General features: G+C 40.6%; 1 protein-coding gene across 6 annotated transcripts in view; it reads left to right on the forward strand.

Moving 5' to 3' along the window:
• The window catches only part of Fhl1 (four and a half LIM domains 1), a 62,477-nt gene that overhangs the window by 21,332 nt on the left and 16,794 nt on the right, over window positions 1–24,351 (forward strand). The gene's annotated exons all lie outside the window — the stretch shown is intronic.

Genomic DNA, 24,351 nt, shown 5'->3' on the forward strand with positions numbered 1-24,351 from the left:
GCCAGGTACAAGGCAAAAATGAGTGCTTCCTCTTGTCCCCCAGTCTCTGTATTTATAGGAGAGACATGGTATTTGCAAGCCCTGTACTTGTTGAGATTTCCAGTTTTCGACATGAAAAGGTCGCTGTGCTGGCGCCTTCTCTACATAGGTAAACCTGCTAAAGTCCCTTTTTCCCATATTCTTTTTGAACATTACAGAAACACGCAGGGTTATACTGCTGAATCTTGTTCTTCCTTTGATCTGCTGAGCTCCACTGTGTGCCAAGGCAGGAGTGTTATATAGAAGTCAAGCATTTTAGAGGCAATATTCTTCAGGTGTAGGACATACCTAGATTATTTTTCCTTTACCATAAGAAGACTGAAAATGCCTGCAATTTCTGCTACCTCCATAGGAAGCAGGTATAAGCAAACAGGTGGGTGATACAGCTGCAGATACAGCTGTGTCTAGGGCCCAATGGAAACTCTGCATTTCACACCCTAATTTTTTTTAACATTTTTCTGGTGGGGAGAAAGTTAAATCATTCAGGAAAATGGAGTTTTCAAGTTCCTTAGGAGGATGGTTAAATTTTAAAATGATATGTCCCTTTTTAAGATTTATACAGCATTTATCTTCCACAAAATTTGCAATTCTAGGGCTTGACATTACTCCGTTTGGCTGCCTTCAGTTTACAGAATTATTTAGAATACAGTTGAACACAACATAATTCTTTTATGAAAAATTCTAAAGACAAAAATTTTGTGCTTTGGGTGTTTGACCTGCATATATGTCTGTGCAGTCCCTGAGGAGACCAGAAGAGGTTGCTGGATTCCCTACAACTTGATTTGCAGTCCCTTGTGAGTGCTAATCAAACTTGGGTCCTTTAGAAAAGCAGCTTAGCCACCCAGCCATTTCTCCAACCCTCACAACGTACTTGTAGCAGACACATGAGCTGGGCTAAATAAAGTACTTTAATTTGTACTGTGGAAATGATAATATTGTTAATGAATTGGATACATTTCACATTTAGGAAATATTTGTATAACTGCCATATGGTTATTTTCATTATTGATCTGGCAGGTTTTTTTAAAATATTCACCAAACAAAAATTTCGAAGACAGTAGTCATAGTGATTTGATGTGTGCCATTGATTTTGATGTGATTTCTCTTCTTGGAGCCCACATAGTCTGCGTACAAATCAGCACAGATGGACTACACAGGCTTAAAGCGTTGAGAACTCTTCCATCTAGAGCCGTAGTCTCACACTGGTAGGCTGGATCTGGCACAGAGAGGTGTTCTTTGAAAATGCGAGTGCGTTGCCAGCCTTGAAAAATCGAGAGCTTTCACACTCTTAAACATCCACATTGCCGTCTCTTGAAATAGCAGAAGTTTTGGCACCACCAAGCGTACGTTCCCATTTGGCCACAATAGGCTGCAGCCAAATTGCTGCTGTTCCTTTGGGGAGAGCACAGGCTGCGAGACTTGCCACAGCCTTCAGCTCTCTCTACAGTCTTCGGGACACAAATGGTGGGGGCCTGTTGGCACACTAGAACGCCTTGCTCACATAGGCACTTGGCTTTTCAACTTCACTTGAAGATAACATTGTGGGTGCAAAGTTCCGACTGTCCTTTCTTGCAGATCATTTGGCTTATTATTCTGGCCTGAGCCATCCATGTTCATTTTAAGGAGGTGCTTTAAACGGGTGGCAGGTGAACCCTAATCTGGTGGTACCTGATAAAGAGGAGCATCAAAACACATGAGTACTTTTGTTTTTTTTTTAAATCTTACTCTGGAAGATTCTTGTGGTCTCTCTCAGGGCTTCTCAAACTTGAAAGTGCACATTGTGACATAGGACTGGAGATCCTGCTTGTCACACTGCTGCTTGTCCGAGCCTCCACTGCTCTCAGTCACAAAAGGGTTTTACTCTAAAGCGACCCAGAGATGAAAAGCCTCATGTAGATCCATTGTTGTTCCTTTGGCTCAAGAGAGGGCGAGCAGTATCCTCTTACAAAGGCTGGCCTCGGGTCAGTCTTTTTCAGCTACACCCGAGGTCCCTTCTGATTGCAGCAAGGTAGTTTAAAAACACAACTAGTTTCAATACAACATATCACATGTAGAGGATAAAGAAAACTTGTGTAAGTTTTTATTCTAAATTACATGCTTCTAGTAAAAATGTTACTTACGTTAGAGCAGAAGAATTATGAATTGTGGATAGGAACTTTAATTATCTGAGAACATATTTATGTGACTTTTGGAATACTTTGAACAAAGACCACAGGAAATAGGCTAATTATCAAGTCTGTAGGTGTGAAATTACCATGTAAGCTGTAATGAGGTAGAAAAGTCAGAAAGAAGATAGACCAGCAGATTCATATACCTCCGTCTCTACTGTGAAACGGTATAATTTTAACAAAAATGAAATCATGCCCAGAAAATTGGCTGCACATAGGAAAAGATAATTTCAATATTACGTACAGAAGTCGTGCAGGTAGTGAAGTCTTCATAGGCCTGGCATGAGGTGCATGTTCCAGAACTACTGGCTGACCGAACTCGTCAGGAGGTAGATGGCTAAAGCCATTCATTCACATTATATCACAACGTAAGTAGATGCATGAAAACCCATCTAGCCTTAGTGAAATTTAAAGACAAACAATTGAAATGCTAACCAAGTTCAGGCCCACCCTTAAAACAAGAGAAAGAAGTGACACAAACTAACTTGTAAATGGCAGGAGTCAAATATTAGTAGCTTTGAATCTTGTAATCCTGTTTGAGGAAGGGTGTTCTAAGCAGATTATCCCTAGAACAGGAGAAAAATGACTCATGTTTAGGTATCCATCACAGTGTTACTTGTAAGAATAAATAATTAGAACAAATTTAATTGTCCAGCATTAGAAAGGTGGCTCATTTGTTCAACAGGTACATTTTTTTCAACATTAGTCATTGAACCTGCAGCTCTGTGCATGCTAGGCAAGCACTCTACAGCCTTCTTTTTGCTTTATTTTGAGACGGTCTCAACAAATTGCCCACACTGGTCTTGGCACTCACTCTGTAGCCCAGGCAGGCCTTGAACTTGCGATCCTCCTGCCTTATTCTCAAGTAGCTGGGATTGCAGGCCTAAGGCTCAACAAAAACTTCTGGTTAAGTAAATTTTGATGGATCTGTAGTGGAATGCTATAAATTTCTTAAAAATTTAGGTTTTGATGTTTGCTTATTAATACGAAAGAATATAACAAAAGCTTGCTATGGTACAGGCTGCAAATTGTGTGTGTATGTATGTATGTTTGTATGTATGTATGTATGTGTGCATGCACACACTCACGTATCGTGGTTATAACTACAAGGTGATATGGATGTACGGACAAGAACCTGGAGGGCATGTGGATGAATGTAAGTACCATTTTATTGCTGGTTTATGATGCTTGTTTATTTTAATGTAAGCTTGTACTTAAGGGTTAAGAATCATGGAATATTCCTCTTTATCACACAGTAGGTAACTGATTGAAACAAACTCATAGGTTGGTTATTCCTGCTACAATACAGTAAGTAAATGACTATAAAACATGGCCTTTTGGCCCTGGCTAGAACACGGAGTTCCAATGGTACAAGTCTTCCTTGTGTATTTTTACCCCATCAGCTCAAATTCCTGTATCTGTTTCTTCTTCTGTGTTCTTGGTGACCTCCATGACCAAGAACATATATTGTGTTCTAGAGCTTCATGATGTAGGCCAGTACCAGGCAGGGGATGAGTCTTCATGTCTAAAGGTCCAGTATACGCTGGAGAAGAATCTTCATTTTGTTCTAACCAGAGGGCGATGGGCATGTAGCCCATCATCTCCATTCCTTGCAGAAGCCTGCAAAATTCACTTTACGGCGAATGGTCCTTGCCTTCCCTTCTGCCATGCTCTCTGTTTCACACGAACTTGTTTGCTTTTTAATTAGATCAGTTACTTCATGTCTGTTTTTCTTTTTTGATATCGTTTCCTCTGGCCTGGCACCACATATTTTCCCCACATGTCATTGCCTCTAGAGCTTCATGTTGCAGGCATTTTTCAAGGGGAATGGAGAGCACATTGCTGGGGAGGGGAACTCTTGACTCTCTTGCTTGCCCTTTGCTTGCATGAGCAATTCCTATTTCTTTTGGGTCCAGTTCTGTTTGGTTTTGGAGTCTTCACAGTTGGTTATGTTTGGACTAAAAGATACTTCTGAACAAATAATGGTAAGTCAGATCCGTCTGGCAAAGGTGCAGCATGTTTGTTAAGGTTACTGGTTTATTTATCTCCCCTGTCTCTATGGTGACTAAATCTGAGTCTGGGATTTAATGGACTTAATTTTGACCTTCTGTAACATCTCCTAACTTTTCCCAGCCTTTTACTGAAAAGGAATTCATTTTCACTTGAAGAAAGAAATGCGCTTCGCTTATAGAAGACTTTTAACCAGACTCTCAAAGGTGGTCTCTCTAGAGTTCTCGATTTTTTTTTCAATTTAAAAATTGTGTTTTTTTTTAAAGGAATGCCTTATGTGGATGAGTGTTTGCTTCCCCTCTGTAGTGTGTGTACATGTGTTTCCTTCCCCTCTGTAGTGTGTGTGTGTGTGTGTGTGTGTGTGCGTGCATGTGTACGTATACATGTGTTTGCTTGGTGTCCACAGAAACCAGAAGAGGGAATCAGAGCCTCTGGAAGTAGAGTTACAGTCTGAGTTGCTGTGTGAATGCTGGGAATTGAAGGCAGCAGAAGAGGGAATCAGAGCCTCTGGAAGTAGAGTTACAGTCTGAGTTGCCGTGTGAATGCTGGGAACTGAAGGCAGCAGAAGAGGGAATCATAACCTCTGGAAGTAGAGTTACAGTCTGAGTTGCCATGTGAATGCTGGGAACTGAAGGCAGCAGAAGAGGGAATCATAACCTCTGGAAGTAGAGTTACAGTCTGAGTTGCTGTGTGAATGCTGGGAACTGAAGGCAGCAGAAGAGGGAATCAGAACCTCTGGAAGTAGAGTTACAGTCTGAGTTGCCATGTGAATGCTGGGAACTGAAGGCAGCAGAAGAGGGAATCAGAGCCTCTGGAAGTAGAGTTACAGTCTGAGTTGCCATGTGAATGCTGGGAATTGAAGGCAGCAGAAGAGGGAATCAGAACCTCTGGAAGTATAGTTACAGTCTGAGTTGCTGTGTGAATGCTGGGAACTGAAGGCAGCAGAAGAGGGAATCAGAACCTCTGGAAGTATAGTTACAGTCTGAGTTGCCATGTGAATGCTGGGAATTGAAGGCAGCAGAAGAGGGAATCAGAACCTCTGGAAGTAGAGTTACAGTCTGAGTTGCTGTGTGAATGCTGGGAACTGAAGGCAGCAGAAGAGGGAATCAGAACCTCTGGAAGTAGAGTTACAGTCTGAGTTGCTGTGTGAATGCTGGGAACTGAAGGCAGCAGAAGAGGGAATCAGAACCTCTGGAAGTAGAGTTACAGTCTGAGTTGCCATGTGAATGCTGGGAATTGAAGGCAGCAGAAGAGGGAATCAGAACCTCTGGAAGTAGAGTTACAGTCTGAGTTGCCATGTGAATGCTGGGAATTGAAGGCAGCAGAAGAGGGAATCAGAACCTCTGGAAGTAGAGTTACAGTCTGAGTTGCCATGTGAATGCTGGGAATTGAAGGCAGGTCCTCAAGAGCAGCCAGTGCTTTTAACTGCTGGCCATCTCTTCAGCCTCCAGAATCTTTGATTTTTACTGTCCTCAGTCAGAGTACACATCACACTCAACAGCACACATATTTATTCAGTACTACTGGTGTCCAAAGAGCAATTTTCTTTTCGGTGAAATAAAGTATCTGTTAGTTATTATGAATGAACTATTCTTGTGAACATATTATTAGAGAGCTTATTGTAAGAATACTAAGTCAAAGGGAACATTGATTATAGAGAACATACTTTATTTTTAAAATTATTTCTTACTCATTATAAGATTATAAATTTACATGTTCATAAATGCTTAGACTATATCTCAGAGTTTAAATGTGTTGAACTGCACCATAGATGCCACAAGAAAAGTTTAGTTTGACCAGAATTCCCATAGAAGTCATCTTTGGGTACTGACATTCAAATCCATCATTTCTTCTGTACCTCACTCATGTGAATAAAGACATAGTGTCTGTCTGAGGAAGCTAGAGTCAAAACATGTTGGACCTCAGTTGCTTTACATATCATACAGCACTTTTCAGTCTCTTTTATATGGTTGTAGGGCACCTCAGAGGCATTCCAGTGTCGGGAAATGCAATTTATCCAAAATAAAGCCAGAGTATATTACTGTATTTATGTCTAGTACATAATGTGTTGTTCTACTCATGAAAAATGTCTATTTTAGGTCCTTTCACCTTCTCTAAGAAGAAACTCACGTAAATTTTTCTTAAAACCCAAACACACGAATCAGAAATGATTAATAAGGTTTGCAGCAAGGGCTGTAGCAAGGGAAGCAGCCTATGTTCTTCTGACCTTGCTCTGCAAGCATAAAATAATAGAGCTCAGATTTATCATCAAGTTTAACTCAGGTCCAGTACATATTGGTAAAAACAAAAACGTCTTCTGAGATATCAGAAAGTCTCCAAGACGTGGAAGTTGTTTTAAGACCTTGTCTGTCTGTCATCACCTCTTCTATTAATAGGTCAAAGCCTTGAGAAGCAGCAGCAGATGCAGGCTTGGAAAGATCCACGCTTGTGAGATGAATGTTGGATACTCCCTAGTTTCTGGTTTTGAAAACTTGACTCACTTACCTTAGAAACAACTATGAACTCAGTAAATGTATTAGGTCAGGTTCATAGGTGCATCTTACAAATGTCATTCTGGCCATATGAGAAGTGTATCTGAGGTAAAGCTTTTAGGGAAATCACAGATTGAGGCCAGAAACTCTCAGTAACACTAAAAATGAACAATACTTCTGCCATCTTCATTATCATTATTCTATCACTTTATGTCACATGGTGAAAGCCCAGTGTACTATGCTGGTAATTGTTATAACTTACGTATTTCATTACTTCTTTCATTGGTAGTATTTCAGCTCTGTTTAAAACAGCACTAAGAATGAAGCCAATTTAAGGAGACATGGATGATCTCTATAGAATACATTTAGAAGGGTAGCCACATTCTCTTGTTCTGTTTGCCAGGCATAGACCATCTCTCACTGAGGATATCCAACTCTTGGCTAAATAGTTTCTTAAACTGTTCTTTACCTGAAGAGAAAAGCTATGGTATATAGGTGTTTATTTGTGCTCGTCATTGAGTTTTGTGGGCATCTCTTAAATCATGAGTTTTATATGTGTGATATAACTAGTTCTATACATTATTCAAGACTTGGGAAAATAATTTGCTGAAAGTATTCCATGGGTTTCTTTCCTAGAACCAGTAGAGATTTTGTGAACTATGGTGAGCATTTACACACACAATTACTAGTGTATATTGCCTAGGAGATTTATAACCCATTTTGCCTTTTTAAATTTTTTTGTGTGTGATGGCTATTCTTGCTTGTGCTATTTTGCCTGCATGTATGTCTGTGTATCATGTGCCCACAAAGGCCAGAAGAGGGCATCAGATTCCCTGGGACAGAGTTACAGATAGTTGTGAGCTGCCATGTGGGTGCTGGGAATTTAACTCAGGTCTTCTGGAAGACCAGCCAGCATTCCTAACTGCTGAGCCATCTCTCCAGCCACCTGTACAATGGTATCCTTAGCTCCTTTTAATGTTTCAACTGCAGACTAAGTGGAGATGATGTATTCCACCCTTTGCACTGGCTCACATGACAGGTAGAACTGGGAGACAGTACAACATGCTCCAGTATTTTTGAACCCAAAGTGTGTTCTCAGCCCTATCTTCTGTACTGCGTCAATCTTTATAAAACTATACAGGTTCTTGACCTATTGGCCCCTCTCTGTTTCCCCCTTCTCCCTCTGAAACTGTTCAAATCATAAAGAGTAAAGGATTTTATTGATATTTACCGTCTTAGATTGCATTCCCCTTTCCACAGGAAACTGGAAATTCCCAGGGAACAACACCCCTGGTAATACTTTAGTTTCTCTACATCGTTTATTCTCTAGTGCCAGGGCTTTGGTAAACATTGTCTAGTGACAAACTGAACCAAAGGCTTTATATCACTTACTGATGATGGCGTTACTTGGTACCACACAGAAAAGTCTCAGGATCTTTGTTTCACTCCCTTTTCCTCCAGTAGCCACATTATTGACACCATGGTAGCTTTCTGTTGCATGAAACAGTCTTTTCTTTCTCATAACACAGCACTGCCCCATTGATTTTATTAGGTTCTTCAGAGAGGAAACGAGAATTCCAACAGCGAACGCTGGTTCATATCACCTGGATCCTATAATTAAACCTTTTACTACATATGGCTTATCATATCATCTGACTTAAATTTTTGGATGATTTAACCCTAAACAAACTGTTGTAGATTTTATTCCATGGCTTCAATTTTGACATTTTAATGATGCTATCACACTTGGCTCAAATCTTGGTGTTTATTTTGGTGGTGTCTAAGACGAGGTACTAACTGGAGTGGAAATATGCACAATTTTCAGATTCTAGGGATTTTATTTCTCCAGCAAGTATACAGACACAGATACTGTTCTCTTTCCCACCATGTTTCATGATTTCGTGGTTTGTTTGTTGTTTTTTTTTTTTTTGCTATTGAGTCTTGGAAGGCTGACCTAGGAAATACAGTTAGGGTTCTTTTCATGTGAATGATTTTATTTGAAATCAGACAGTTGATATTGAGGAGAGTAGCACACAATGTTAGTCTTAGGTACCATAATGTATGTGTGTGTGTGGGAAGCTAGAGTTAGATATTGAGGCAGGAAGTCACATGAGAAAGTTGTTTTTTTTTTTTGCTAGTGTGGTATTACTTTTTGTATGAAGTCTGCAATGTGGTTGGGTTTATGGTACCTACACTCCATGGATTTAATAAGTACTAAGAGTACAGAAAGTCATTCTAGTTTGATGATGTTTACATTATAGTTCATAGAACTTTGAAATTTACAGAAGTGTTTTAGAGGTTGGACCAATAGTTGACTTACATTTTGAACATTGTATTATTTTAAAAACCTTAAAACAACAGACACATCCGACTGTGTTTTGTACTGTTTTAGCATTCTGAAGGAACACTTACTGATTGACTTTAAAATAAAGTAAGTAAAGGTTATTAATGTCAGCCTAAAAAAATTTTGCCTGGCACTTACTAGTCATCCATCAGTGTCAGTGTAGCATTTCTGTTGGGAGAGGAAAGACAAAGGTCTTCAGAAAGGCCATTACACTAAAGCCATTGGTGTTAAGGTATTGGCCTGTGAGATCTGATGTTACATTTGGGTTTCCAGTTACAGTGAGCACTTACCCATCTGTTATATTTAGTCTTGTCTAGTGCCGTCAGGAATCTAGGAAAGGATGAGTATACACTTTAAATTTGAAACAGCCATAAAGAGGGATATACAGTTAAGAGGTTGGAGGCTGGCTCCAGCATCATCCCTCAGATGGGGCTATGAATGGATTGGGAGACTTTATTAAAAGTTTGAGTATGCATATGTGCAGCATTGCTGTTCAGTATGAGGTTTTTAGGGATTCCCCATTTGTGCCAGCAGAAGCTTCAGGTGGGTTTGGCAGAGTCCTTTCCTTTAGAAGCAGTGGCACTCACTCCACTTCCTTCCATTCCACACGGCATTACTCGCCCATGGTCTTAAATACCGTTTGGAAGCCACCGTCTGCTTGTGCCGACTTGCGTTCAAGTTTTCCCCTTTCTCCCATATCCAGGTCTCATAGCTCAGTCTTGCTTTCACCTTACTATGCAGTTAAGAGTTAAGGATGACCTTGAACTTCTGGTCTTCCTGCCTTTCCCTGCCCAGTGCTGGGTTTACAGGTGTGTGCCAACACATGCACTTTTAGGCTGTGCTGGGCATTGGATCTTATGCCTGGGAGGCAAGTACTCTGCTAACTGCATCCCGAGAACCATATAACCATAAACCTCTCCCAACATTTGATTGCGAACATTTTGTATATTTTTCATCCGTAGTCTGCCAGTGACAACAGTGTGTTCTGCTTGTTTATACTGTGTGTGTCTATAGGCCAGTCTGTTTTACTTGGAGCTATAGTTTAATGTGAAGCTAGTGGATTTCTTCAGCAGCTAACTTCAGATATTTTATACACGCAAAGTCTAGCTTTTTGAACACTGCACTAAGGTGCCTAAACTGGCATAGCATGCCATGAAATAAAATATATTCTTCAACTTTACTTTTAAAAGTAATAGTTTTTCTGGAATTCTGGCATAGAGTTGATAAAAACCCCACTGGCTCATTTTAAAACTGAAACTCATTCTGTGCCCGAGACTCTGCTGACTTCTCACTGAGGCAGGATGTGCTTACAAGTTTCATTTTCTCCAGTTAGAAGCTAGAAAACTTCTTATAGAGAGGTAGGATCATCCTTAAAAGAGCTGTTGTCATCAGATGTTGCTCCTTCCCACCTCCCACCGTCCCTGTTGCATTTGGAAGGCAGGAGAGCAGCTAGATTGGTGTGTGCTGGATTCAATCCCAAGCCCTGCTCTTAAAGTCAGAGTGTTAAGTGCAAATTATTAAAACAACACTTGCTACAGTTTGAGCAGAGAGTGCGGGATGGACATGAAAGGTTTCAATGCATGGCGTTTTGTACCTGTTTATGCAGAGAGCTCTTCCTCTATTCTTCCAAAGCTGTGTGGGTCCCTCATTCCATCCCCCAATTGGCCCATAGGGCTGACTGGGCATGCTTCCTTCTGGAAGTCTTCCCTAGCGCTCTTGAGGGAACTGGCAGGAAGACCCTTAAAAGCATTTCTAAGTAGTTTCCCCCCACCTCTGTGTGTTAATCTTCTGCTTTCCTCTTTGGTTTCAACTGCTGTTGCTTGGGTTGAAAAATAGGCTTGCTTCTGTTGTGTCGGGAGAGCATGAATTTAAAAGAATTATACATAAAGATCTATATAAACTTGACCAACTACTTCAAACAGACACATGACTCTCTGCTGCCTGTAAAAACTCATTGGTATGGTGGGATTATGTGTACTCAGGTCTGGAGAGAGACTATTAGGTTGCAGCATGTTTGATTCATCTACCACTGACTTGCCCTTTGATCTCAGAATGTGACTGACTTGTCCTGTGATGGCTTCATAATCACCCATAATAAAACTGATTTACTATATATAGTGTAAGAGTTGAGTTTTAACCTATATCTAGTTTCTGTAATAGGTCAAATGTATGAAAGATTTCATTAGAATTTATGTATGTACATTAAGCTTTCAAGTCAGATTTATTTTTACCAATAAAAGTTTGCATAGAAATACTTCGTATTCTGTAGTTCATATGTACAGTACCATATTTCTATAAATGAGTTGAAAAGATTAATGATATGATCTATAAGACATATGTTTAAAGTATTTAAAACTTGATTACACTATGTGATTTGGGCTTGTAGGAAGATGGTAAGGGTTCTGAATTTATGCTTACAACAGGTGACAATACTTGGGCTTCTATTCTTAGTTTGACCTCACCCACTTCTCTAAAGGCGAGGTGCTTAATCTAATGTCTTGGTTCATCCATCTGTAACACCTGTAATGCTGTTCCATTAAAAGAGGACCTGGTTTACATTCGCTAGCATCTGAGGATTTAACGTAGAAGGTGGCGCAGAAGTTCAGATGGCTGGGTAGTGAGTGTCTGTTTGTGTGCCTAATGACAATCTTGACAAATTACTAATTACTACATTTAGAAAGTTACGTCTCTGGAGGGCATTGATATTTGATATTGTTGTTCTGTGTGTTCTAAGTTACCATCATAACAGTAGGAAAATAAACCCCGTCCTGGCTGTGTTACAGAGGGATTAATCACTTCTTCAAGTCGTTGCTGAAGCTCTAGTCTTTTTAAACAACTGAGAACTTATTGCCTCTTCCCCCAAATAAAAGTCTTACAACTAACTGTAGTTACACTTCTTCACTTGTTGAAGTCTTTCCAAGTTATAGTCTTTGTAAAGAATGAAGGATGGAGCATGTCAATTACTTAGAGCAGCTAAAAATACCCTATACAAGTATGTAGAGGAGAGTGCTTTGATTTGTACATCAAAGCGAAGAACCAAAATTGTGTGAGCTTGCCTCGATACACTTGTTCCCAGCTACTTGAGTCTTTGCAAAGACTCAGATGCTATCTAAGTACAAGAGGATTGGAGTAGTTCAACTCTGTCTGAAACTAAAAAAAAACTAGATTACTATTTTCTAAATCCAATGGACTTGAAAGTTCGGGCCAGCATGAGGGAGAGGATTCTTACCACAGAGATTCTTGGTCCCCCCCCCCCTTTTTTTTTTAAAATTCATAAGCACAAAGTTTGTTCCAAATTAGTCATTCTATAATTACTGAAAGATGCTTGTTATTTGGCTTGGCCATGTATTTAATAAATCATATAAACAACGAAAAAAACTTAAATGTTCAAAACTATACAAAATAACTTAGTATTTCAAACTGGACTGATGTAGTCTGTAAGGTCTCTTTCAGAGCACTCTAGATACTATGTGTGTTTTTTTAAGGGGGTAAAAGAAAGGGCGCTTTAAGGCTTCCCTGAGGGTAATCCTCTTGGCTGGATCATACTCCAACATTTCCCCAATGAGGTCAAAGAGAAGCTTGTGTTCAACATCCTGAGATAGCATAAACTCCTTCAGATCTTGGTCTTTTCATAATGATCTACCTCAAGGGTTTGTGCCATGTGATACACATGAGTCATGTGCAAAATGAGAATATCTACTTAGAACAAAGCTTAATTAATTTATGAGTTGATATTAGATACACAATATTGAGCACATACCATTCGCTCAAATAATTATACAGGGAAAGCAGGACAGCCATCAATATCACCATTTCATCTATGAAAGAAAATTAGTTTTCTGGTAAATAACTTGGTAGTTTAACCATCACATTTGTGGAGAAATTGATTTCAAGACTGGAGTCTCTCCTCTAGGTACAACACACTAAAGCCAGAAAAAAAATGCTCATTACTCTTATTTTGTTAAATAAAAAGTTAAAGTGAATTTAAGTTCAATCTTGTTATCTCAATCTAATTGTACTAAAATTTAAACTAATTTTTTGGTTTGGTTTTTGAGACAGTCTTGGGAGGTTGTCTGAGCTTGCCTGTTACTTGCTCTATATACTAAGCTATCCTTGAAATTGTGGTAACAGTCCTGCCTCTGGCTCCCAAGTGCTCGATTTATAGGTGTGTGCCCTCAGCCCTTGCTTATATGATTTGTGAACTTGTTCAGAGAGATTGGAAATTAAATACCTTATTTTACATTCCTGAATTCATGTCTTCCCTGTACAGTTCCTGATCCAAAATGGTAATTTATATAAGTTGTAAGTATGTATTTATATAAGCTTAAATATGTATTTGTGGCATTAAATGGGGAGCTACTTTGAAGGGAAATAAGAGCAATTAGGTTTTCCTGTATTTTCATAGTCCTGGTTTGCTACAACACTCCACATCAGCGTCTAGCAAAAAATAGTGTGTGTGCTTTTAAAAGAGTTCCCTCAGAGTCTCCCACTGTCTCGGACTCTCACAACCTTTCTACCTCCTCTTATAGATCTCTGAGCCTTGAGGAGGAGGTGTTTGATCAAAAACATCCCAATTTTGGTTCCGCTGATTTATAAACATCAATCCTTCTCTGGCACCCACAGTTAATTTTTTGTAATGTTTGCTGTGAAATTGGAGTGAAGGGGCTGGTGGCATTTCCTTGCCTTGCGCATCTGTAGAAACGGGTTAATCAGTCACAGATAGTCATGGACCTTCCATCCTTCTTTCAGTTCTTCTGTGACCTTTTAAAAAGCCAGTGCCTGTTTCAGAAAGGATTGAACGTTGAGGCTCTAGGAGTCAAGGTACTTTTGGGCTTTGAAGCAGAAACAATTGCAGGCTGAACTGAAAAGTTTCTGAGGTAGATGTAGTTGAAGATTCCATGAGAGACTTACATAATGAACAGGGCTGCTACTCTGTTTTCCCAGCGTGCAGGTTAAGGTCAGACCTGTGACTCAGAGTTGTGCACTTTCTTGGTAGTATGCATCAGTGACATGTCTCCAGTCTCATCCCAGAAGGGCTTGTGCCCAGCTCAGGTTGCTCACATTTTAATCCCCAGCTGGGAGGCCTCCTTTTTTTTTTTTAATAGATAAAGAAAACAACATGAACATTTGGAAGCCAAGTGCTTTAGAGGTTTTCAGCCTAAAGACTTAATGAACACCAAGGCACCCTCTTAATTGAGAAGTAGCTCTTTGTTGCCACTAATGCCTCCTGGTGTGGCTCTGCATGAATATGTGGTGTGTACATGCTTAGTGATGTGTTTTACTAAGTTGGATATTTTAAATTCATTGCCTTTGATTTACTGTAAAGAATGTAGACTTGGGATCAAAAGCTACTTACTCTCTGGATAGCTTATTAGCTAAAGGTGATCTTAGCATGGTTGGCATAAGATTTCTAGATGGCATCTTCTCTGTATGTACAGAAATAATCTGCCATGTCACTAGGTTTTGGGAGCTACTTGATCCATTCGAAATTTCCATTTGCTTATCTTATTTTTTTTCTATTACTTTTTTTTCTTTTGGGTTTTTTTTTTTTTTTTTTTTTTTTGGTTTTTCGAGACAGGGTTTTTCTGTGGTTTTGGAGCCTCTCCTGGAACTAACTCTTGTAGACCAGGCTGGTCTCGAACTCACAGAGATCCACCTGCCTCTGCCTCCCGAGTGCTGGGATTAAAGGCGTGCGCCACCACCGCCCGGCTTTCTTTTGGTTTTTTGAAACAGGGTTTTTCTATGAAGTCCTAGCTGTCCTGGAATTTTGTAGGCCAGGCTGCCTCAAACTCACGAGATCCACCTGCCTCTGCCTCCTGAATGCTGGGTTTAGAAGCGTGCGCCACCACTGCCTGGCTCTTCTCTTCCTTTCTTTGTGATCAAAACTCCCATCCATTTAGTGCAGCCAGCTCTTCTTGACTCACTACATTTTTAGTTGGTACACCCCAGCTTTCTTACAGCACTGTTTGTCATAACAAAACACTAGAGGAGCCCATTCCCTATGGAGAGATACCTTGCTCAGCCTAGGCACTGTGGGGGCGTGTCTTGGTCCTGCCTCAAAGAGGTGATGGGACAGACTCTCCAGGGGAGGCCTTACCCTCTTTGAGGAGCACACAGGGAATGGGGTAGGTGGGAGGTAGGAGGAGTGGGAGGAGAGGAGGGAGGGGCAACTGGGATTGATATAAATAAATGAATAAATAAATAAAATGAAAAGAAAACACTAGAAACCCATAACTATAAACAATGGACTTGTCTATATCTATATCCATATCCATATCTATATCTATCTCCACATGGCTACATACTATATACATATGAAAAATGGGAAAGCTCATTATGTATTGACATGGACATTTCTCCAAATATAAATTCCAACAGAATAAGTAGAAACAGCAAGGTAAAGAGTAGAATATATAATAAGCTACCTTTTGTCTTTTAAAAACAAATTAAAATATGTAATATCTCCCTCTCTTCACTGCAGCCCCTCCCATGTTGATACGCCAAACTCCTTCTCAAATTCATGGCCTCTTTTTGTTTAATTAGATTTTTTGGTTTTTGTTGTGTTTTGTATCAAGACAGGGTTTCTCTGTAGCTTTGGAGCTTGTCCTAGAACTCGCTCTGTAGACTAGGCTGGCCTTAAACAAATATATATATATAAAATAATGGGCTCTTGAAACGGCTTAGCAGGTAAAGGTGCTTGCTGCCTGGCCTGACCACCTGACTTCAATTCCTGGAACTCATGGAGAGAACCAGTTCCCTCAAGTTGTCCTCCGATCTCTGCATGTGCACACACCAGCCAGTAAAGAAATGAAAGTATGAAAACTTAAAAGCACATATTAAAAAACCCTCACGCAAAGAGATGCTCATAGTAGCATTACTTATACTGGCCAAAAAGTAGAGATGACTCGCATGTGCCCTCCAACACCTGGATGAACGGTGCATTGTGCATCTGGACACTGGGGTAGCGTTCAGCTGGGAAACAAAGTAGTAATTGATGTTTAACATCCTTGAAAATACCTAACGGAAGAAAGACAGTGACCTATACCAGACACAGACTAGCACTTGTCTTAGAGTCAATATGGTTGTGATGAAACACCATGACCAAAAGCACATTGTGGAGGAAAGGGTTTATTTAGCTCATGGTTCATCATCAAAGGTAGTGAGAACAGGAACTCCAGCAGGACTGGATCTTTGAGGCAGAAACTGATGCAGAGGCCATAGAGGAGTGCTGCTTACTGGCTTGCTTAGCCTGCTCTCCTACAGAACCCAGGACCACCAGCCCACAGTGGGCTGGGCCCTTCCCCATCAAACATTATTTAAGAAAATGCCCTAGTCAGATATTATGGAGGCATTTTCTCAATTGAGGTTTCCTCCTCTCAGATGTCTTTAGCTTGTGTCAAGTTGACATAAAACTAGCCAGGACACTATATATTATATGATTCCACTTATATAAAATGTCTGAAATAGGCAACTCCATAGAGGCAGGAAGTAGGCTTGTCGTTGTGAGGGGCTGGCCTAGGGTGGGGAGGGTGCTGGTGGTGGGGAGAAAGAAGAGGGACCTGCTTAGAAGGCCAGACCGTTTTGGGAGTGGTGAACATGCTCCGAAGTTAGAGAGTGTGGATGGCTGTATAACTGTGTAAATATGCTGTAGACCTGTTGAATTGAGTACACTAACAGGGTGGGTTCTTAGCTTGTGTTCTTTTTATAGTGTATTTGAATAGATAAAGACCAACTTGATGAAGTCTGGAACTTGGAAGCTTCAGCAATTACTGTGACCTGTAAAATCATGCACAGCTTCTTGAGTCCCACCCAAGAAATAGTATCATTCTGAAATATTTTTATGTACTATTACTGATAACTCCAGAGGACTTGATGTCTTTTAACTACCTTTACTACCATTCACCAGTGATTTTTTTTTATTTTATAGAGGAATACTATTAACTCAAATGAATCCCTGATTGGTGGAAGTATAGGGAAAATAGGTAAGGCATTCTTAATGGGAATTAAGGGTTGAGACATTATGATTGTGGGTCTTCCCTAGCTCTGCCTCTAGAGCGGCGATGGGAGTTTGGAGAGGAGCCTAGGGAAGACATTGAGAGCAGTCTGCCCTCTCCTCCAAGCTGACCCCACAGCTGTCCCCTGCTCCATCGTACTACTTCTCAGGGGCTGTGCATTGTTCCTGTCCCTTTCCTTGTGTTCTCTTGGGATGAGCTGAGTCATCAGGTTTAAGGAAGGGAAGGGGTAGCTTTAGGAGTCTTGGGTGATCTCTGGAGGCCTGAGAATATAGCTTTTTTCCCCCATAGTCACCTTCTTTTCTAAGTACTGGCTCATTGTGGATTGCTGTCTAGAAGGCCAATTACTACCATTTCATCTGTCCTGTCCACAGATTGGTTAGAAAATTCTTCTTGCCTTTGAACCAAAAATTCATCTTGGCATAGATACGCGGGATTGACTTCAGTGAATATTTGGTCATGTATAGGGCAAATATTTCTAACACTTGAGACCTTAGGCCTTGCCCAAGCTGTGATCCAAGGCAACTCTTTCACCTGATCTTCAGAGCCTGTCCTATACTTGGTTTAATAAAATAGGTCTTTCATATTTATATCCCTGGCATGCACTGAAAATCAGCTTACAGAATGCAATTGTAGTTTTGCAGACTGGAGATGGTTCCTGGCTATGGAGTAGCCTCTTTTTGTTATTGGTCCTGAGAAACGAACGAACATAAGTTCTGAGATGCGTGTGACCCAAAGTTAACCTGCCTTATTCGTTCATAATCAGAAGTTGTGTTTGGAAAGGCTCCCTCACCCACTTTGTTAACTGTGTAGGAAGGATACAGGAAAAACCCTTACTCACTCCTAGATCAGGCAGGTGCCCTTGATCTACCTAGCCATTCCCTTGAGAATTCAAGGAGCTTTGTTCTCCCGTGTTCTCTCATTTGTTCAGAAACCATTCTTACTCATGTTTGGGCATGGAGCCCTCTCCTTTGGACTGTTCTGTTCCAGCCTCCATTCCTCTCAGTCCTGAGGACTTTCAACTTTGCTCCAAGTTCTCCAGTTATTCGCAGGCCCATGGTCTTTCAAACTGGGCTCTTGGCCAAGATCCCGAGCTCTTATCTCCTTTCCACATACCTCCTGTGAACTGGTGAACTTAATAAATTCTACTGCAGGAAGCTGATGTTTGGGGACAGCTACATTTTTGCAGTGTCATTAAATAAATAATATATCGTGATTGCTGTGTGTCAGTCACTCTCCTGAGTTACAAACATGCTGTATTTTTCATAATCATATCACATAGGTCTTCATCAGAATGGTATCACATAGACAGTATTATTATTTCCATTTTGTAGACAAGCAAGTTGAATTACAGAGAAATTAGATAAAAATTTTCCCATGTCACACAACCAGAAAGTGATAAAGGTAGAACTCTTCTCCAGACATTGTGGCTCCAGAGTCCATTCTGTGAGCCACTGTGCTATGCTCACCTGAACTTCATAAAATCAGTATACACATACTAAATTTGGAGACAACCACAATTATTTATCTTCAAGATAATGTTAATTGTTGAACCAATCTCATGTAAAACTAAGCCCTGAATGGAGAGATTTGAGAAGTTCTGTGCAGTCCACACAACTATTTGAAGTTCATGGATGCGGTAGACTAATTACTGTTAATTACTGTCTCATTTTTCATACGTTAAGCAACCCAGGTTTTTGAACATTAGGTACACATTTCACATACTTGTTTTTTTTCATTGTTACACTGCTTGAAAGTAAAGATGAAATGGGTCTGGAGAGGTAATCCTTGAGTTGAGAGAGTTCTCTGGGGCTCATTCCAAGCATCCACATGGTGGTTCTCAACTGTCTATAACATCAGAACATAGTTCTGATGGCATGTTCTGATCTCCACAGGTACCAGACTAGCACATGATAGACATAACATCCATACAGAAAAAGTATTCGCATATGTAAAACAAAAGTTTAGGAAACCAGATGGGCTGAAATTGAGGTTAATGTGGCAGTCTTCCCAAGTGTATGTCCTTTACTAGCTTCTGCTACAGTAGATCTAGTTAAGATCCTTTCTGGGATGTCCTAATGGACTGTACCCAGGGCCTTGCCTGTGTTCTACTGAGTTCTATCTTCAGCTCTGCTGCCCTCCTTTCTGTGAGGCCTGTGTGCTGACTCTTGTGTTCTCATCCTTCTCTTCAATGTACTTGTTAACTGCCATAGAGAACACAGTGCTTGACTCTGGGAGATTTGAAACTACTCTTGTCCTTAAGTGTCTGCTTCCTCTTGTTCCCCCTTCAGCCTAGTCTTTCTATCTTGTAACTTAGTGTCTACTACCAATTTGGAGTTAACTAGAGTTTATGGTCTTGTCAACTAGACTCTTGCTGTTGCATGAGAGGATCCATCATGTTTCATTCCCCGCTCAGGATTAGTGACCCAAATTAGTCTCTATTGATAATTAGGAAAGATAAGGGACCATGATCATCACTTGCTACAAACTTAATTCGTAGGCTTTGTGTTGTAATGAGTAAGACCTCTAGTTGGAATCATCTTGACTGGGTACGAGGAACAATCCTTCCAAAATTTCTGTTCTCATCATATATAGACTGGCTGTCAGGGAAGACAAGCTACCCATTGGGGCAATAATCTGTTGGTAGACCACACACCAAGATCAGTAGATCAGTTGTCACAAATAGTATCTGGCACTGAAGCTCTTCTCATAGAGAGTTGTTCTTGTTTGCTCTCAACATGAGTCACTGTGGGCTGCCACCTCTCTTGGGTGGAGTCTAGATTGAGACACTTGTAGGGCAAACAAGACAGATAGAAGAAGCCAAGTGAGCTTTAGCCCTCTGCAATTCTTCAGTTTGCCACAAACCCAGAGTGGCTCTATTATCTAAGTAGTTAACTCTAGCACTTAACAAAAGAGGGTTTTCCCTAGTGACTTCTTGGTCTTTCTTCCTGTCATCCTCACACTCCACCACATTAAGTTCAGATTCTCTTTTGAGCAAACCTACTTAACCACACATGAGTTTCTTCAGTGTCAACATCCAGTTCAACAGCTATGCTCTGCTTACAGTTTGAACAGAGGAATGCAGATTATTGTAAAATACTCACCATAGTCTTTTAATAAAAGGAAGATGGATTATATGTCACTAGGCTAAATACTTTGCACTCACGAAGAATTGTGGGCTCTTTGTAATCAAAGTAGTCAGTCATAGTTGTCAGCACTAAGGATAAAGGTATGAGGGCTAGGGTTGTAACTCAGTGGCAGAGTGCATCCCCAGCATGTTCAAGGCCCTGATGCCAGCCCCACTACCAGGGAAAGGCTAAAGGCATGGGTGCTTTATTTGGCCTGTTCTTCTTGCCGTTTAGGATATTCGTCAGCTGGGTGAACGGTAGACTAAGGCCACAGGACACTTAGCCCTCTCACATCTCAGGAGCGTGGAAGGCCTGTAGCAGGTGGACTCAGTGATTGCCAGGGCTTGGGATGATTGAAAGGGTGTTTTGAATCATGACACATGGCAACATGGAAATAAAACAGATACATCACAAGTGGCTGGTAGAAATAGACTAGGAGAGAATTTTAACACCTAAAATATGACAAAGATTTATCCCTACCAGTAGCGTCTCAGATTCATAAAGACATTTATTTCCCTTGATCTATATTTATATATTTTCTTCTAAAACTTTTATGGATTTTTATTTCTTTGTTCCACTTTTCTCTTTATTTCTCATCTAAATTCTTAGCTAATTTTTGTTTGTTGTCAAGTCTGATATCATTATCATAGGGTCTTCCTTTGATAGTCATATGTTCGATGTTATTCTAATGGTGACTTCTGGTGAGAGTCACAAAAAAAATAGCCATTGGACGTGGTTCTGATGGTTTCTGTATCTTGGTGAGGGTCTTTAAAAACATGGAAAAGGACAGACTTTGGGGACAAGAAACTTTACAAACTATTACTAATAATGATAAGACATTTCTAAAAGTCAGATAACAGAGAGCACGGCATACACTTTCATTTGTAATCCCTGGGTGAGTATTATAAAGAAACCCTAGGCCATGGTGAATTGCAAGATAAATTATCTTCAATAGACTTACTTGGCATTTTCAAGTTGCCTTGGTATTTATAGTCTTTTTGTGTATCTTATGGCATTTGTCATGGGTCTTCCCCTTCCCATAGACACTCTTGTCTTTTCTCTGAGACTCAGAGGCCCTATGGGCAAGCAGAATTCTGGGTTTTCATTTGGCTCTTATGTTATGAAGCAGCACTTGTGTGATCCCGGAGTGTTCCTTCATTTTGCTCTTTCATGGGTATGCTGGGAATTGTGACATTTAAGAAGTGGCATTGCAAAATTGGACATGTCATTTGGCAAAGGGTTCCTTCAGACTTAAAGTTTGCCAGGAACCCGAGATGGCTGAAGCTGCTGGACTTATTTCTGGCATGAGTACACAGAGCAAAAAATACTCTGGACAGTTCATCATTGAATCCCATCATATCATAGTACATGACGAGATGCTTTAATCTTGTGTTTAGACTCACTCAGGAAAAATGGTGGAGGGACTTGTAGCCTGACAAAATTATTCTGGGAGAAACTTATGATGGATTAATTTATTGGTAGTAGGAAAGAATAAAATAATATATGAAAGTTCAAGATGAAACCACCAAGATTCCATTCCAAGTTGTAATCATGTTCTTGCTTTTGGCCATGGCTAGTGGTTTTAATTGTTTTAATGAGTTTTCAGTAATTTGGAAAATTTCTTGAGTAAAAAGAAAATGGAGTAAGATAGAAGACCGACCGACCACAAGTCATGCTGTGAAAGAGGAGCTCTTGAGATGCATGGGCCAAGTGGGTCAACGAATTTGCTGTGTGACTCTTGGGTTTCACCCATTTGAACTTTGAAGTGTGATCCTCTCAGTGGTAGTTCAGAGGTAGAGTCTAGGATTATATTGCAGTATGAGAATTCTTACATTTGGTCTTTCTTGACTTGAAATGCTAGGTACCATTAAAGTCTGTTTGCTCTTGCCATCTCAGAAGAACCTCAACTGTAAAGGGCTGCATGAAGTGCCACTCTTTCACACTTGCTCCACCTCACACAGTCTCCCCTATTTTCCTGCTCACCCAGAATTTCAGTGGCAGTCAGCTTTTGACTCCATCCCTTCCTCTGCAGCTAATACCTCCTCTCTCCTGCCCTCTAACATCCCTTCTACCTAATCTTGTCTTTCTGTCCCCATTGCTAGTATTCATATTCATTTAGCCCTGCCATGTATATTACCTGGTCAAATGCAGTGCCCTTCAAGGCCACTTCCCAGCCTTTAGATTCTTCCTTTGAGATCTCCCCTTAGGACTGCTCACATCACTCAGATCTTACCCTTCCTTTGCACCAATTGTGTTCTGATTTTCCTGCTTCTCGCTTTGGTTGCATCACTTCTTTGCCACTCTGCTCCAAACAGCCTTCTCCCAGCCAGACTTTATCCTGCTTCTGGAGCATGCCTCATTCCTCTCACGACTTGACCAACATTCTGCCTTTGTCTTGACTGACCCCTTCCCATTCTCTGAACAGGACAGTCCTCACTATTCAGGAATCAGTCATGGTATAGATGCCGTGATGTTTACCAAGTGGTTTCTGGTCCCATCTTGATAAGATTCCTGTCAATGATAAGTAGTGTTAACACTATATCTTTCCTGTAACACCATGCTCTGCCTTGCATATAAATAATTTGTATATTGATCCAGGTAACGGTTTTTCTGTCTAGCAAATCACTTTGTAGTACATAGCAGTAGGACAGTGATCCAGCTGTTGGTCATGTAAGAGAAATGGGGCAGCGGAATGATGGACAGATCCCAGTGAGGAGATAGAATGCACCCATGGATTGTTGGAAGACAAGGATGAGTAATAAACTGTAGGGTTAAGCCCAGCCTTAGGGGGCGTGTCCGCCTCGGGCGAATGTTTACCTATAAATCTGCCGGGGGCGCATGCAGCCGCTCCTTCTGCTTCCTGTTCTCCGCGGGAACCCTGGTACTGTAAGTCTAATTTCCCCATTAAAGCTGTGTATATATTTTACAATCTGTTTGCATTCATTTACGCCGTTACAATAAACTCTGATGTCAGTGGTCTTGAGAGGATTACCCTTTAGGGGGGACTGAAGGGATTTGATGCCAAGCACTAAACTAAAAAGTCATCCTAATCTGGCTAGCCCTGGATAGTTGCTAAAGAGAATTGTTCACTCTCTGCCAGCCAGCTTCCCCAACAGTGCAAACAATACAGCTTTGAAAACAGTACAGTGATTATTGATGAGATTGTTAAATATTATGCAGTTAATGTATAACAAGATCAGCACAAATACCGGTGAAGTTAGTGGCTGTTTGGGTGTCACCTAAGTAACCACTGAAGTGTCTGAACAGTTGAGCCAAGATGGGACAATTTATTAACTGTTCTTACTGAGAAATTCTTTTTTTTCTCATGTAAAATGATGTTTTTATTTCTTTTTTATCTTCATTTTTAATTCTTTGAGAATTTTATATAATGTGTCTTGATTATATTCACCTCTCTCTCTGAACTCCTCCCAAATCCAACCCCCTTTACTCTTGGTTGTCTGTTTTTTAAACCCATTAAATACAGTTTGTGCTGCTTAGTTGCGTGACCTTCCACTGAAGCGTGGTCAACCTTCCAGGGGCCACATCCTCAAGGAAAACTGACTCTTCCTCTCTCAGCAGCTATCAGTTGCCAATAGCTCTTAAGTTAGTAGTTGGATTTGGTGTCCACCCTTCCCTCTCAATGCTGGGATTTGTCTGGCTAGAGCCTGCGAAGGGTTTGTGCATACTGTCTTGACTGCTGTGAATTCATGTGTGAAAATGCCCTACTGCGCCGAGAAAACAGTGTTTCCTGGTGGCCATCCATGGCCCCTGGCTCTTAGAATCTTTCTGCTCCGTCTTCCACAATGATCTATGAACCTTGGGAAACAGGGATGCGGTGTGAGATGTCTCGTTTAGGGCTGATCATTGTTCAGTTTTAGTTTCTACACTTTGACCAGTTGCAGGGTTTCTATGATAATCATCATCTACTGCAAAAAGAAGTTTCTCTGATGAGGGTACAAAAGTGGACTCATTCGCAGGTGTAATAATAAGCCATCAGAGGTCAGTTTAATACTATACCGTATAGCAGAGTAATAGAGTATGCTCTCTCCTATGGTCTATGACCTGTCTAACCACAGGTTCTTAGCCCCAATAATGGTGCCAAATGTGGGTTTCATCGTGTGCAGTGGGACTTAAATACAATACTAAAGTAGTTGGGTT

The sequence above is a fragment of the Microtus pennsylvanicus genome, chromosome X, assembly GCF_037038515.1.
Source record: "Microtus pennsylvanicus isolate mMicPen1 chromosome X, mMicPen1.hap1, whole genome shotgun sequence".
Taxonomy (NCBI): domain Eukaryota; kingdom Metazoa; phylum Chordata; class Mammalia; order Rodentia; family Cricetidae; genus Microtus; species Microtus pennsylvanicus.